We start from the raw sequence: 17,611 nt of genomic DNA on the forward strand, positions 1-17,611 counted from the left end.
TGCAGCATAAAATGGCAGATTAATTAAGAATGAAGGGACAGAAAGCACATCAGAGGAAAAGATTAAATTCAAAATTAAATTGACACAGTGAAGAATGGTCCTGTTTAGAAGATCCCATAAGACAGGAATATTAATCACCATCTATACAAGGTGAGGAAAAACAAGTTACGTTGAAGTTTTAGGGCAAAAACTATAAATGTTGAAATAGTTCCCAAGATGAACACGTAATTAGCACACTAAATGAAAGAATGACAGTATTTCAGAAAATGCCAAAGATGAAAGGCTAATCCACAGTCAAGAATAATTTTTTTTCTGTTTTTAATTGCTAAGAAAGAGTATTTTGTGCCTTTCCTCACAGTGCTTTTCTTCTATTTCTGTTCCAGCTCAGGGTCACATTAAGTCTCCTTGCTTCAAACTTCTGTCAGGGATCACTAGAACTGGACTGTATTATGGGTTATATCTTGAATGCCTCTAGTTTTATAAATGCCACCTACCATACTATTAAGGTTATATGTTCATGCTCGAGATTTCCAAAATAGATTTACCTCCCTTTTCTCTTTGGCAGTCAGTCACTCAAAAAATAGACACTATCAATCAAAAAACCCTTCAGATTTCCTTGTTAAGTTTTTGTGACAAATGAGCTTAGCCTTGCACTGAAAACAGAAAGAATTTTGAAAGCAAGAACCCATTTACAGAATGTATGGAAGTTAAGCCTCTCCCAACAGTTATATTTAATTTAGGGCTGCTACACTGAAACAGAGTCATGAAACAACATAAATTTGACAAGGAAGGTCAAATAACAAAATAAAATTAAAAAGAAAAACCACAAAAAAACTCCAACAAAACTAACACAACACCCAAACCCTCCACCCACATAAAACTTTTTTAATGACTGCAAAAAGGTGTTTCCTTTTGTATGATGTTCCTTTTTTTTTAAGGGCTTACATCAGCAAGGAACTCTCACCTTTCTTCTGCATCTTAATAGGACATGCTTTCACCACAGCTGGGTACTAAAATCATACACAGGCATTCAACAGTGATACAGGTTTTGGAAAGTGTAAAGTCTGAGCATGACAGCTCCAGCATCTGGTATGGGATGAGCAGAAGAAAAGAACAAGCAGCAAAAAAACCCAACCAACCAAAAAAAAAAAAAAGGAAAAAAAAAAAAAGCCTCAAGACATGAGAGTGACAGTAATGTGGCTACTGCACACCATGCCTGGAGATTTCCCATTTCTCCAGTGTGCACTACAGTACTCTGTGCAAGGAGCACCATGCTTGAACAATTAAAAAGGACATGACAGTAAGAACCAGGTATTATGTTTAAATTTAATCTGACAGCTGAGTGACTGGTTTATTATTTAATTTTTTTTTTTTATTTTTTAGTACTTACTCATAGATTTTCTGGATAATATTTTGGTAACTATCTCTATACTTGCCCAAAATTTTCACGTTGTGAATATAATTAGCACCAAAGATAAACATTTTAGAAAATAAAGGTGGTTTGCTTTGGGTTACCCAAAGCCAATCTTTCAAGGGTATTTCTTTCCAACCCATAAAAATCACTGAGATTTCAAAATATTACTTCATATTCTGAATCTGAGGAGAGCTACTCAAGAAATGAATAAAATGCATTTTCACAGACAGCGGTTAGTAAGAACTGAAGCTACACTGGTCTAAGTTCCACCAGAACAGTGAGCGCAGAGGAAATCTGACAGAGAAACATACTGCAGCCTATGAATAAATCAGCCACTCCTCATCAGGGCAGTGAACCCAAAAGAACTGAGAGTCAACTTAGATGTCATGTAAAGCCAGACCCCAGAAGTATTTGATCATGAGTTTTTCTAGACAGCAACAACTCCAACCAGTTGTGTGATTTACAGTGATCCCTGGGCAAATTATCAAATGAGTGAGTGAAAATTGATTTGCAAAAAACAAGCAAACAAAAACCCCAAAAATCAACCAAACAAACCAAAATCATGATTACTGGTGTACATATCCTATCAACCTGTGCAAGGAAGCAGTACTACAGAAGTGCATAAAATTAAAATACAAGCCATTGTGCACGTTGCTTTATGTAGAGATTCATAATATATTTGCTACAGTACACAGTTATAATTACAATTTTGCTTGCTGACAGAATCTCTAAGACAAAAACTATATTCATAAATTTCTTCAGGACTAATTTCAGTGCCTACAAAAAGGCTGATGTGTCATCATGCTTGAACACACTCGCTGAAGTTTTAAGATTCTTCCAATGAAGCTTCAGGAATCCAAAACAGAAGCAAGAATAAAATCTCTCAGGCACTACAGAGTTCCTACTTAGCCTTTGCAATTCCTTTCTCAAGGAATTTTTAACAACATTATGCATTATGTGCTCTCTTTTCCCCCTTTCACTCCCCAACAGGTGCCAGTATTTTTAATGATGGGACCTTAAAACTATTCCTGGTGCTCTTGGCAAGGCAGACAGAGACACATCCTTTTGAATGGAAGAAATAAACACCCATTTTATTATTGCTTTTGCTTTCCGTATGGATGAGTTCTAAGTTTGGGAGAGTGGGCTTCTGATGAAGAGGCAGTTCAAATATAAATTGCATTTGACCATCTCATAAATAACTGCTAAGAAATCTTTCTTGCATTCATCTTAATTTTTGCTTCAACTCTTTCTAACTCACATAGAGTGTGATCCAATGGTCCTCAATGAGAGATGGACAAATCTACCACTGATCTGGTAATTTAAAAGGGGCCCATCACATGGTTCATTCAGCATCATTTACATAAATACAACAAAAATACAGTGTTCTTGAAGTGACTTACAGGATTAAAGCTCAATCTCTGACAGCTAGACAGCTCCTTCAAATTTTTCTTTTTTCAGTATGAATGATTTCAGTATTGTTATCCATGTTGCTGCTATTCACTGATTGATGTTTACAGGAACCTGAAGATGCTGTTATCTGTCAATCCAGAATTTAATTTTCCATTATATATCCATAAGAAAGTTCTCAAAACTATTCCTCAAAATCTCCACATATCAAAGGCATGGGATCATCAGGTACCAAAGTTTTACTGCAAGAAAAGTGGCCACAAATGAGCAAAGGAAATTGAGAAGGCTTAGGGGAGATGTCATCAATCTGTATGAATACCTGACTGGGGTGGGATCGAGGGAGACTTGCAACCCCAGGTATGCTGTGAGCTGCACAACACATTTCAGGCATATAGCAGTAGTATTGTGACAGTCAGAATTTAAAATTGTTATAACTGAAACCCATACGGCATTTCAAAATTATTTTGATTCTGCTCCTATGCTGGTTTTATGAAGAACTTACCACAGAGAAATTACTCTCATTAAAGACCACTGCAGAATAGAATATTTTGGAAATGGAGTAAAATGTATTTTGAATCCTGCTTTTAGATACTGGTTCATTTTACTAAATTACATTACTGTGCAGAAGAAACAAGGAATACATAAAGAATTTATATCAAAGCTGGATACAGTAATTACAGGTATCTCAGCCACTTACAATAATCCATTTGCAATGACATTTTCACTGCAAATTCAGTAGATTTAAGGCAGACAGATGTTCTACAACGAAAATTATAAACATCCATGAATAGAATTCCTGTCAAAATATTTCTCTGAACAGCTAGATAATTTTAAAGTGCCTAAAATATTCTCTTCAGATTAGACGAACAAAGTAAGAAGCATTCAATGAAAATTATATAATTTACTTATTTTACATTTGTACTTTATACTTTTCTTATAGAAAAACTAATACCGAACAGGTTTTTTTGAGTAAAACTTTGTTTTGCAGCTAAATAAAATTACTACACAAAATATGTAATTTCTTTCTTGTTACAAACCTTCAGCACATTTTTCCTTTTTTTATCAAAAATATATGATGGTTCACATATACTTAGGTTCTCAGCTGGCAAGTGTTATATTAGAATATGCTAAGAATTGTGATTTTCTCATTAGAAGAACGTTAATGCCCACTGTCACTCTCCATTTCTTTGCAAGCTGGAATCATAGAATATCTGAAGTTGAAAGAGACCCATCAAGATCAAGTCTTCCTCCCTGACCCTCACAGGACTACCTAAAACTAAACCATATGGCTACCACATGCTTGAACTCTGACAGGTTTGAAGGCATGATCACTTCCCTGGGAGCTCTGTTCCAGTGATCAGTTGCTCTCTGGGTGAAGGCCTTTTTCCTAATGTGCAACATGAACTTGCCTCAGCAGTGCTTTATTCCTTTTTCTCTTACCCGGAAAAAAAAAAAAAGAGAAAAAAAATTTATCCATTTATGTAACTTCAACTGAAAGAATGAGTAAAGAAAAAAAGGAAAAAATACTTATTAGTTCCATAAGGTCTAAAAGCCTAAGTATTATATAAAAGCATACAAGAAAAATAATTGTCTTTTGAATTTGGATCAGTTGAAGGTTTCTGGGGTTTTTTAATTTAAAAAAGAAAAAGGGAAATCCCATCAGCTTGGTGGACAATCATCCCATGCTATGCAAGAGATTCACCCAATAACACGTTCATGATGTACTGTTCTAATATTATGTTAGTGCAAAAATAAACGAACTAAATTGTAACAAGGTGCAATTAATATATCCAAGAACCAGGCTCAGTCTTTGAAGGATTAATCTATGTAATTATTTCTGCACATTTCTTCAGAGCTTGGGCGGGTGTGGGGAGAAGTACAGCAAGATGGTCACAACATCAGATTACAAGAACAGAACATGTTAGGCATTTACTCTTCCTCTGGTCAACAACTCAGGATTTCTATCTTAAAACATAAATATCAGGAGCTATTCCATATGGAAATATTTTCAAAATACACACATACTGGCAAGTCAGGAAAGCAATTGGGAAGATTATCTTGTGTTGAGAACAAGATATTTTCTTGATAAACTACTATAGTTCAGAATGCAATCAATGGAAACATCTAAATATAAGTCTAGCGAATATAAGTTAATCATATCAAACCTTTTAAGATCATGGGGGGAAAATCATTAAAGTTTTATATTAAATAAAATCTCAAAAACCTGCTGCCTAGAGATTTATTTGAATTGAGTAAATTCTCAGGAGATTGCTCTGCTGAAAAAATCTGCACATTCAGAAGAGTACCTGAAAGTAAGCTGATAATGCTAAAGAGAACGATGAATTGCAAAATAAAAGTAATTTCCTTTTCCCTTTATTTATTGTTAATGAAAAATATATTGACGTATTTGAAAGTGCATCCTTGCTAAATCAATTACATCCCTCTTCACTCGCACGCCACTTGAGTGATACAAGCAATAAAAAAAATCTCCACGTACAGTACTGACTTAGGAACAAACTGAAGAGCCAGCTGTATTATCTCACAACTCTTCCCCATTCCAGACCAACTGAATAGCACTTACTCTCTTTATCCTAAAAGGTGTCATGGGAGTGTGGGCAAGGTAAAAAAGATCTGATTTCTTTTAGCAGCTTCACTGCTATTTGCCTAACCAACACAACCATTTACTCAATCTGGTTAAATTTTCAAGGCAATTTTAAAATCGCCTTCCCGCCTGAGCAGAAGGCTGTATCAAATTCTCCTCTCCACCTGACCCTGCCAAGTGTGGTCATGCAGCAGCCACAAATTATCATTCTGAGGGGAAAGCAACACCACCAGAACGGAAGAGCAGAAGCAGATAAATATTAGTCTCACACACAACTCAACCTCATGCTTCATTTGTTTTATTTTAAGAATAAAGCTACGTAAATTGATGCAGTTTTCAATTTGGCCCTTTCCTTCCTCTTCCTAATCCTATTTCAAATAATCATAAATTCAAAGATTCAGAATGACTATGGCATCCTTCAGTGGTCAGCAACCACAAAGCTGGCATGAAGCAGAACCGGCATGGCTGCTTCAAAGGCACCTCCCTGGATCAGTCCCCTTTAAAATATGTCTCTCTCTGTGTCCATCACCATTTGCCAACAAAGAAGGACAATTTTTTTCAGAAGAATACTGACTGCCTTCATAAACAGACACCATTTATTTAACTAAAAGAACAATCAATTTAAAAAAGAAAAAAAAAACATAGCCACACAACACTATTCCTTCACAGTGCTGCATTTGAACTCATAGTGCAGGGATAATGCAGAATATAGGAGGTGAAGAAGAGGAGTACATATGCATAAAAATTTATGGTTTAACCTGTAAAAGTGTTTCAGTGCCCTAATCTTCCTTCAGATATGCAATGTTCATTACATACAAAGGCATTTTCTAAGGTAGCTATTATTACCATCATTTCAGAAAGGATGAATCTTTTTTAAAGAAATTATTCTTAACTTCACTGTGTGGATATCTATCTCCCCAGTACTCAGCTGAAAGTTTAAGTCAGTAGAAGATTGAGGTCTAGAATATGAGCTGGAGGACAATTCAGCACATAAATATAGAGAACCTTCATAAACATCAAGAATCTGGTTTGTCAATTTTTACCAAGCAATGCACAGAAATCTATCAAAAAAAAAAACAAACACCACCTTATAAAAGGGCTTTACACCCACTTAAGCCTCTCCCTCCCCATATCAGCTGCTACTTGGTAATAGCTCAGAAGCACAGAAAAAAGTTGAATTATACGAGCAAAAATTACTTCTGAAACTTTCAGCAGAGGCATTTTGGCCCTTCATCTCCCCTCTATCAAAACTGGCCAAACCATTCCTTCATAAATACATTAAAATGGGAAATATGAAAATGTAAAAACAAAATTTACTGGACAACCAATATTTATCTGACACAAATATAAAAGATCTGAATCATATTCCTGCTACTCACTTCCACAGGAACTTCAGGGTAAAAGATTTCAGACTCACAGTAAGTACAAATGACACAATGTAGACAAAGAAGAGAGATAGAAAAAAAGGTAATGTGACCTTTATTACTATGTAAAATAGTGAATTTTACATTAGTCATGAAGAAAAGTGGAAGAACTAAATTATTTTCTTTTCCACCCTTGTATGATAAGTATGACCTTAGTTATCTATCTCTGGAGTGATCAATGTCACCTGGAATTTATAGAACCTGGGAGAAAAATTGCCAAGCAAGAATTTGAAGAAAGATAAAATCAAAAAACTGGGGAAAATATGGGCTTAGAAATACTGCATTTATGTTGACCTATTAAAAGATAACTTGAATAACACAAAGTCAATGTTTCCCTGAAGAAAGATTTTATGAGTAGATGGGTGGCTATCTTTCCTGATTCTATACACTGTCCATCTGATCCTGCACGTCTTTGAAAATGAGAACACACACTGCAACCCCAAATGAGCCAGAAAACAGAAAATTCCAGAAGGAAGCAGTAGACAGCACTGAAACTTCCCAGAAACTTCCTTCTCTACACCATGGGACAGGCTATGCACTCAAGCCCAATGTCAACGTGGCAGATGGGTGGCCTCAGCAAGCCCTGTGGGCCCTATTTCCTCACACAGGGATTCATGGATTCCTATGCCAGATCTCCTTCAAGTGACGCGACAGCCCCAGCAGCCTCCTCAGTTAATGTTTTTGTGTGCTATAGATCCGTGCCATTGTATCCCAAAGAAATCTTTTCTGACGTGTGCTTTTCCAAATACCAGCTCCTCAAGATTAAAAGGAGGCAAACTCATGAATTATCCAAATTAGCCGCACCAAATTATATGCAACTGTCAACAGATCTAACTAAACAAGAACTGTCAGGTAATAGTTTTGATGAAGTTAATGCCGATGGAAATGTGATTACAACGTGGTCACTTTTCTGTATTCTAAGTTAACAGCAACTGATCACAAAAGAAATCCTGCACATAAACTTCCGGAAATTAGAATTCCTACTTTACGCTAAACCTGAAATCTAAAAACAATTTTCATACATGACTTGGAAATGAGATTCTGCTTTTATTTGAATTAGTTATTTCATCATAATCTTACTAATTTCACAAAAGGTACGGTGAGGGCAAAAATACTCTACCTCTGAACTGAGTACTTTCTTGCAAAACTGGCAGAAAACCATAGTCAGACCTGTCTTCTGCTGCAAGGCTAACCATAATGTATTTGGAACATGGGATAAGAGCTCATTATTGCTGTGATTACAGGCTTAAAAATTATATATAATTCTGATTTCAGTACCAAAAAGAAAAAGAGAAAACCAAAAATTTTTGCAACAATCAGCTCGTCTGTTTATAGTCAATAAGATGAATGCCCTCTTCAGTCACATTACATTTTTGACATACTTGAAATTTCATTACCTGAGAATACCTATTTATTTTTAAATGAACTTGCGTCATACACAACAAATTTGATACCCATGGAAGTCTACCTTATAAAAACAGGAGGTGAAAAGGGTGTTTAATGTCTAGCTGCTTTGTGCTACTGCATCACATGGACATGTTTGCAGAGCTACTCTGTGGGATTACACTTTACAAAAGGGGATTGCCCAATTGCTCTTTCCGATTTATGTGAAAAAACACTCAGTTGCACACCAGTGTCTATCAGCATGATAAGCCCTTGTCTCCGGCACACAGAAGGCCAATTCTTCATTGAAACTGACACAGAGAACTACTTTAACCAATTAATAATCACTCAAAATTACATCCAGGAAAATCCCTCTAGCTCCAGTATTTAGATTAAATGTCAAGGTTCAATCTGAACTTCTTATGAAGAAGGCAACTTCTCTTAAAACAAATCTCTGTTAAGTTGATAAGAGTTAATGTACCTGGCAGCTTCTCAGCAGATGGCAGGTTTAGGTGCAGAATGCTGATGACACTGGAGCTTTGTGCTGCCAATAGAAGTCATTAAGGTGAAAAAACTTTCAAATGAGTCTCTTCTGTAAATTATTAAAAGAAAATTACTCATAGGATAAAGTGTTTTAGCTCAAGAACTAAAGGATGCTTGATGAAGCACCTTTTGTTTGCTTTTGACATATATGAAATATATTATTCACCTGTGCATTAGATTGTTTTTCATGAATCTAGGCACACAGCTTCAAAAACACACTGTGAAACAAGAAGCTTTATATGGTTTTTGCTAGATCTCAGCCAGGCTGAATAACCAGACCAATTAACAAAACATATGATTAATTTAGTAAACTTCCACTTCAAGTACATAAACACAAACTCACAGCATCTATAGATACAAAAAAAAAAAAAAAAAAAAAAAAAAAAAAGCAATGAAAATTGTCTTGTTTAAACAGGAAAACAAAATAATTCTTTGCTGTCTGATCTACAAAGAAGCCTGTGGAGATGCCATCTTGAAGTGGAAGAGAAGCCTAAATACTGCAGGGTGTAGGGCTAAACTACAGCTGACACCAGGCATGTGCATATCCACAGTAACAACTCACCTGTGGACATCTGCTGACTGCCTGACCATCCTGCCCTCTGCCACTGGCTAAAAGACTTGCTAACAATAGCACTAAAGGATTTTTTTGTCTTGTAGAGCCTTAAAATAACATTCTTATTACAGAGCCACACTCTGTCCTTTGCAATTAGAAGGATGCTTATTTATGCAATAAAGCAAGTAAAGCTTCCAAGATAATAAACCACCTTTCTTGAATTTAATGCATTTTTTGCTTTATTTCACACAAGTAAGTAAAAGCACATACTACACTTACACATAAACGAAAGAAACTGCTGTTCCTTCAGTCATTTGCCTTGTTCTGATTAAATTATATTTACAAAGAGTTCAAATTGTTCGGAGAATAAATTTTGGATACGCCAATACCCATCTTCCCCAATCTATTGTTTTCTGTCAAGCAAGCTATAGACCTAAACCCTTATTCCAAAGAGTTCACTCTGGCTGAAAAGATTTCCAATGTAGCTTTTCTCAGGAAAAAGTTCATACCCTCCTGCCAACACAGATAATCTGGCATAACTGTTCTTTTAGATTCAACTAAATTAAACCTAGAGCATTTGCATGTTGTGTTAATTGATCTTACCTAAGAAAATAATGGCACTGTGCCAGCAGAAATCCAATTACTGGAACATGTTGCAACTGCCTAACAGCGTGGAGCTGCAAAATACCTATAGCAGAGATATTTTATAATGTCAAGACAAAACACGCCCCAGCAATAAAAAAAACCAAAATTCTGCTTGGCCTGCGTTGAAGTCTGATGACTGACCTTCCCTTGGCCAGAACTTGTGCACAATTTCAGTCCTTGACACTGTCCTCATTTGAGCAAAAATCATGTTTGAGGAAATATATATTTCTGAATTTTCCTACTGTATTTATTTCACTGACATTAAACTACTGCTGAGGAAATTATTACATGATTACAAACTTATCTAAGAAAGGCAGTGATTCAACCAGAAAAGCAATATTCTGTCTTTAACAAGGCACAAGAGCTTACTGAGGGTAACAGAAAACAGTACAGCTCACATGAGAAAAAAGACAAGTTATGAGAGTTCTGGGAATCATTATTCCAAACTTACTCACTCTATGTGTGTAAATTTCAGCAGTAATGTCACATTAATGTAGTTGTTCAAATTTAACACACTCACGTTCATTAAAGGAAAAAAAGCCACCACAATGCCAAACCATTCTCTGAGTTACACTCAGGGTAAATAAATGTCAAGCAGCAGGAAAAATTTAAGTTACACAATATCACAGATGTGCACTATAAGCAATTTTTTATTTTGCCTTGTACCATAAAAAAAGCCTCTTGGGAAGGAACCAGTCAGTCCTTTTTATAGCAGAGATGATTTCTATATACATAGCTCAAGGCACTCAGTAGGAACCTATAAATAACTAAAACTCTAAACAGGACCCACTGTCAGTCAATTGTTTATCTTAAAATATAACTAAATACTTTTATTTTTTAAAAACTTGCAATGTTGTTTTTGTAGATAAACTCTTTCAATAAATCACACAGGATACTAATACTTTCCATGAGCAAAGTACAGAATACTTTGTCCTTTTGTTATCCCTGGAAGGTGACCAGGAGATTGTCTCTTGCACAATCTGCTGGGTTGCCTTCTTATCAAATAGTCCTTGCACCAGAGCTTTGCAAAGAGGCCAGTTTCAACAATGTCATGAGTTATGCTACTCACACCTAGACATTAGCAACATTGGAAAATTATTTTCAGAGCATCTCCCTTTAAAACCTCCTTGAGAACTTTAGGGTTTCCTTGCTAAATGCCTCTATGAGTTTGCTGGAGGGGGAAAAAAAAAAAAAAATCTTTTTCCCAGTAACAATATAAGTGCTGTTTAAGAGATTTCTTTATGTATAGTGACAGAGCATGCCAGAAAAAGGGGAAGAAAAATGGCACTATTAAGCTCCTTCACCAAGTGTTACTTAAAAGTAGGGATCATACAAATGGAATATATGGAACCAATTGCCTTCTTACCAAAAAATATATACTCTTTAAAATGTACTTTCTTTGCACCATTACATTTATAGTTTTTACTTCAAAATATATATACACAGAAAATTAAACCACAAAGCCTTAAAAAATGTCATAAATCTCAAAACAGATTTCTGCGTATTTTCATATGAGTAGCAAGAATTTTGTCACAATTATAAGTGCAGAACTTGGGAAACCAGTTTCCTATTCCAGCATACTACTTTAAACTGAACTACAGTGAACAAAACTTTTAGGTATCTTTAGATATGTATATACAGAAATACTTCACCAAGTATTATTTTAAAATAAAATATCTTAAAATAAGTTTCTTCCACCTACTAATCTACTGGCAGACCCTGAGAACAACAGACAACCCATGTCCACTTATGATGTCTACAAGAACAAAAGTCAATTGGAGTGATGGAAGAGTTTCAAAATGGAACAAGTATATAGCATGAATGCCTAGAATATCTTCAGTCTCCAAGTTGGTGGATTTTCAAAACTGAGCACTGAGGTTTCCTTCAGAGACTGTTTTTTAGTTTATTTTATTGTTTGGGGGGGGCGGGGAGATGCTCTGAAACTTTTTGTTTTGTTTTAAAACAGTGCTTCAAAGATTTTTTTTCTTTTAAATTCTCCAACCATAATTTACATCCATGTCAATTTTTATTTGAAGCTTCCTGCAGCAAATCTGGTTTACGCACTGAACGCTTGTTCTTTTCTTGGATGAGACAGTGAACATTTCTTCTCTATTAATTTTCTCCATGCCACTTATGATTTTAGAGAGTTCTAAAATAAGCTCCCTTTTTCAGGATAAAGAGTTCCAGCAAATTTAGACCTTCCCTGGACAGATGTCATTGCTTACCCTTGATCACATTTGCTGCTCTTTATAGAGTCTGCTCCAACTCTACTGCATGATTTTTGAGAGATGGAGCCTAGATTCAAATACTGAATGCACGTAGACACACCATGGAATCAGTGTCACCCTGATGCTCTCTCTGCTTTCTACTTCTTAAAAATTCCTACCCTCGTATTGGATTTTTTAGAAAACAGTGCTGGGAAGTCAGCTCCTAAATGACAAGATACTTCATAAGCCATAGAGTATGAACCTTCTGGAGGAAAATTCAACAGCTTGTCACTTTCTTATGGAGTAGCACAGGTCAAACACTGCTTTTTTTCATTCATGTGAAAAAACTTGATTTAATTTGATAAATTAAATCCTGATATTCAGGACATACATTTATTTCTTTTTATTGGTAGAGTTTCATGAAATAATGCAATCAACATCCCTAATGAACAGGCTTAGTACAAAGACACATAGATAATACAAGAATATCCCAGAGATATTTTTTTGAAAAATGTAATGGTTAATGACTCTATGAGATAATGAAGAAAATTTTCTGCAAAAATTAAAGGGAGGTGGGGGGCATTTGCAGACAGGCACTCAAAAAATGCAGTTAAAATATACAGGGACAATACATTGCAATAAAGTATTTCTGACTCACATCCCAATAAAACTAACTATATATGTAATATCCTGGCAACATGAATGTAAGAAGACTGAGAAGGGTGCAGCTGTGTAGCTGTCAGTAAAGAACTTCCATGCACTACTTGTGTCAGTGATATATAAATAAATATTGCTGAAATACTAAAAGTATTGCACTGTACCTTGCTGTATCTGTGTATTCTCAACAGTTAAATTAGTACTATATAGTGGGATGTTTTCAGGAGAAGGATGAAGAATAGGAAAATGGAGTAAGGATAGCAGCAGAGCAAGGTTTTAACTTGAAGAGCACTTCAAAACAATGGGTAAGCAACCAAGGGACTCCAAGATAGTACCAGGCCACACAGGAATTCAAAAGTGCCACGTTCCTACAATTAGTACAGACACAGATCTATGATATGAACAGTCAAACCTATTTCCTAAAATAAATTTTGTTACCAGACTTATCAAGCTATTCTCATCACTGCTCTCCTCCTCCAAATTTCCAGCATCAGTCTCAGTTCTGGGTTTTATTCATGGAATTAAAACAGCTATACTTAATAAACAAACACAAAGATAAAATACTGTCTCACTTTTCATCTGAATTAATATTTAACATTTTTCCTCAATGTAGCATGGAAAAATATAAGAAAAGTATATTGAATAGGGAAAAGGGAAAGTAGATTATATTGTAACACCTAGAAGCAGAGTGGGAAAAAAATAGATATATCATTCTGTTAGATGCCCAAGCAAAAGGCAGGTCTCAAGATGAAAAGGCCTGAATAGGAACCATCTGATTTATTTCAAAAGCATTTCTCTATTTGATAGAATATTAAAAATCATTAAAATCTGCCTTGAATTTTAGGTATAGACTTCAAGTATTTATCATATTTATAAACTCAGATGTACTTAAATAACTTCAGAAGATATTTTAGATACGAGAGAGAGAGACGTACACAGGCCAAGGCTTCGAAGAGGATCTGTCTTTGGGAGCTAACACTTCTAGAAGAATAAAATCAGAACAGCTGAAAAAAATGCAAAGCCAAAATTAAATAGAAGCTGTTTCTCTTCTAGAAGCATGGGAAACCTCAAAAGTCCTGTATGGACATTTGCATGACTGGATTTACAAAACACAGTAAGCTATGGAATTTTACAATAAGATAGCAATAATAGTAATAATCATAAAAATTGAGCAATTTTCAAGACAAGCAACCACAAGAGTATCTGTTTGGCTAAGCCCATTTTGCTGGTATGTAAACTTTAATCTTAGTCTCTTTACTCTCCAGAATGAGCCAAGACTCTGAAGGTAGTATAAACTAGAATTATAGCTCTCCCCATTTATCTGCCTTTACTGTGAGAGTATTTTAATTCACAGATTAACTATTAAAAAGAAAAAAATCTAGACACACCTATTGCTTCAAATAAATGCCTACTGGCTGAATTCCTAACTACAAATTTATGTTTCAGAAAGCCTGAGACTGTTTTCCCCTTCATTCTGTTGCTTAACATTGAACATGAATTAGTGGATATTTCCCCAAACACAATAAAAATAAAAAAAAAATTAAAAATAATTTGTTTTGTCTTACTTTATTAAAAAATATATAGCCTACAATTCTTATCTTCACACTAACTGCAGCTATGACATAGTTCTTAGTTTCTCTTCATTTTGCCAGAATCATCTCTTATTGTAGTCAGATGCGCTTTTTTCTCCACATGAATTTCCCTTCCTACTGTGATGCATAAGGATATTCTATCTAGCACCGAGTGGAAAAAGAAATCACTGTTTTTCTCCACCACTCTTACCAAATGTTCTCCAATTCTTTTTTTATTACATTCTGCACTCATTTTTTCCTTTATAGTTTTTGGGGGTTTTTTTTAACTTGTATTTACTTGCCTTCATTTCATTTCTTTATATATAAATTAATTTTTTGGACTAAAAAAATCAAGGCACGTCAGGCTTTATTATTAACTGCAAAATATTGCCAGGGAAATAAAATACATATCCAACTTCAAATATCCATTTAAATAGCCCACATAATCAGCTTGCTCAAAGCATAATAACTTAATTAGCAATGACTTGTCACTTTCACCATAGTTGCTCACTAAATTTCAGATTTGCTGAGAACACAGAGGTCAAAAACATCAGGTTCATCATCAGGCACATAAAATTTACTTTTTTAAAAACTTTTATAAAACTTACAACTAATAATCTGACATTTAGGTTATTTGTCTAAAAGCCTTAAATCTGAATAGAAGGCAAAATTTATGAAGTGCTGTTCATTAACAACACTACAGGTTAGACATGATGCAGAGATCTAATTAATCTAATTATGTGAATCTTTACATACCTATAAAAATAATTCAGTTTTGCCAAAGTCTCTTAAAACAGCTAAATTGAGAATTTCAAGTACAGAAATGAAAATAATGGAGATGAAATGGGAAAGAGGAATAGCAAATCTAAGCACTCACATAGAAACACAGAAAACTGGATGTGTTATCATAAAACTTAATTATGAAAGGGAAGAAAAAAAAAAAAAAAAGAAACCCAAACAAACCCCAAACACTTGCAAATACCAGGAAAAGCTTTTCCTACTCAAATGTCAGGAAAGTCAAAGCCCATTTAATACAGTCAGTCAAAATGAAAACTGGGGAAAACTAAAGGCAGTTATTTAATGAAATTACCAAGAAATCTCACTAAGAATCCCAAAGGCATCTTGATGAAATGTATTTTAAAATTACTGAAATCTCAGCTGCCCAGAGATGGTGCTGGAGCAGGAAACAGCTGAAATATTAAAAGAGAGTAAATATTTACCACAATAACCTTGCTTCAAACCATAGTTCAAGAACACTCACAGCCTTCATTTTTTCAGGGCTTCCTTGAATAAACAATAACACATTATTTGGGCAAAACTCTTCAATTTCCAAGGAACAACTGGAGAGGGGATTTTGTTACCCGTCATCTGTCACTTCTCATCTTCAGTCTCCAGTTTTCATCAGACTTCCAAAATTATCCTCCTGCACCAATGTGTCCCAGTGGAGCACATCCAGCAATAGGCTACAGGCAGGTACAAGAGGGTACATGGGAGCTGGGAGACCACGGAAGTGGGGGCAGCTCACTGCAAACCTCCAACAGCATCCTCAGCCTGTCCACAGGTTGGTATGGCTCTCCCGAGGATACACTGCAGTGCCCAGGGAGAGAAAAGAGCCATTCAGTCACCCCACGTGGACATAACTGGACAGGCCTGTTCTTGTATTTCTAAGTTCTTATCTCGGTTGGAAGAGGAAACCACCCAGTCTGACACTGGGTGTCACTTAGCTGAGAGAACCCAGCTCAGCTGCAGCACTGTCAAGGTCATCCTGTGAGATGCCCTGGACATCTCTGAATCGCCTCAGCACTATCAAGCAGCATGGCCAGAAAATAATATTCCACAGGGAAAAAGCACTGCAGCAGGCCTATGCATTTTTCTTCTCCATTTAGAACTAAGTAAACAAGAGTAAATCTGCCATGCAACCATGATTATATTTTCATATCGACACAAGCAAGAAAATAGAGCAGACAAATATCTGAGGTAACAGAATTTGCCAATGTAGTAGCTCAGAAATATGTAGTAAATTTTTCTGCTCAATGTATCAGTGATACAAATTAATACAGCTATCCCTAATTATCCCTAATCACTCTGACACTACCTGAAACCAAGCTCTGGAACTAGAAGCTTGAAGAGTTCATCTACACGTGGTTGGTTGGGAGATTTATCATGCAACTTAAGAATGTTGTTTGATTTCAGTGTCACTATTCTAAAACACAAATCTGGGTAGATTTGGCAGAGGTAGGAAAGTTTTTTTAAAAAATTAGCCTAAGAAATAATTTTATTCCCCTCATCTTTTAGCAGCATCCTTCAAGTAACAGCAGCAGAGAAATGCAGATGAGCAGAAGCATGCAAGAGGCAATAAAACTCACATTTCTATTCTCACATGTTTCTACTATTTGGCAGAATCTATAAAATAAAGTAATTTATAATATTTGCATTAACATCTCCTTTTTGCCATTTAACTCGGCTCCAGTGCTTCAAGTCACAAGCAGTCAAGCCACAGAATAACAAATTCAACTCCACACAGCTTGATGACCTTAGCCCCACACAGTATGCCATGCAGAGGCACTTGAGGAATTATACTCTTCAGCCAGAGAAGGCAATGGGCCACCACTTTGTGCAATATAACCATGCCTATGATACAGCCTGTGATAAATGAAGCCATCCTTCTGTACCTGTAGTGGCAAGTGTTGGCCACTAAGTGCTTCCGTAGAGTTGGTCTCCATCACAGCCTAGAAGCAGAGAATTCACCAAAGCTATTGAAAGGAGATGCTTGAAAGAAGGCCACTATTAAAAAAGTCTTTTTGTGATAGCTCCTTGACTTTCAGCAGAATATCATGGGTAAAATTCATATTTAGATTTGTCACTTAGATCTATTTTCAGAATTCAGTTTCTCAGGTTACTGATGTCGCTTGAGATCTCAGTAATTTTTTCCACTTCTTAGAGACATTTAACACCTTTGGTGCAAGTCAACAGTAATGCTACAGCACTATTCACTACATGTTGAAATCTAATGCACTTTGCTCTAATTATGAGGTAATTATTAGCATGCACAAAGGCATGTAATCGATTAGAAACAACATACTTCTTGATAAATAATGTACTTAGGAAGCATGCCTTAGATAACAACCCAATAACATGCCATTTAAAAAAAAGCTTATTAGTCCATGAATTATAGCATCTCTCAGAAAAAAAAAAAACACAGGTG

At 35.6% G+C, this 17,611-nt stretch overlaps 1 protein-coding gene across 1 annotated transcript in view; it reads right to left on the reverse strand.

The window, feature by feature from the left end:
* The window catches only part of ZNF385D (zinc finger protein 385D), a 406,850-nt gene that overhangs the window by 347,549 nt on the left and 41,690 nt on the right, over positions 1–17,611 (reverse strand). The gene's annotated exons all lie outside the window — the stretch shown is intronic.

This window comes from Cinclus cinclus, chromosome 1 (assembly GCF_963662255.1).
Source record: "Cinclus cinclus chromosome 1, bCinCin1.1, whole genome shotgun sequence".
In the NCBI taxonomy this organism is placed as follows: Eukaryota; Metazoa; Chordata; class Aves; order Passeriformes; family Cinclidae; genus Cinclus; species Cinclus cinclus.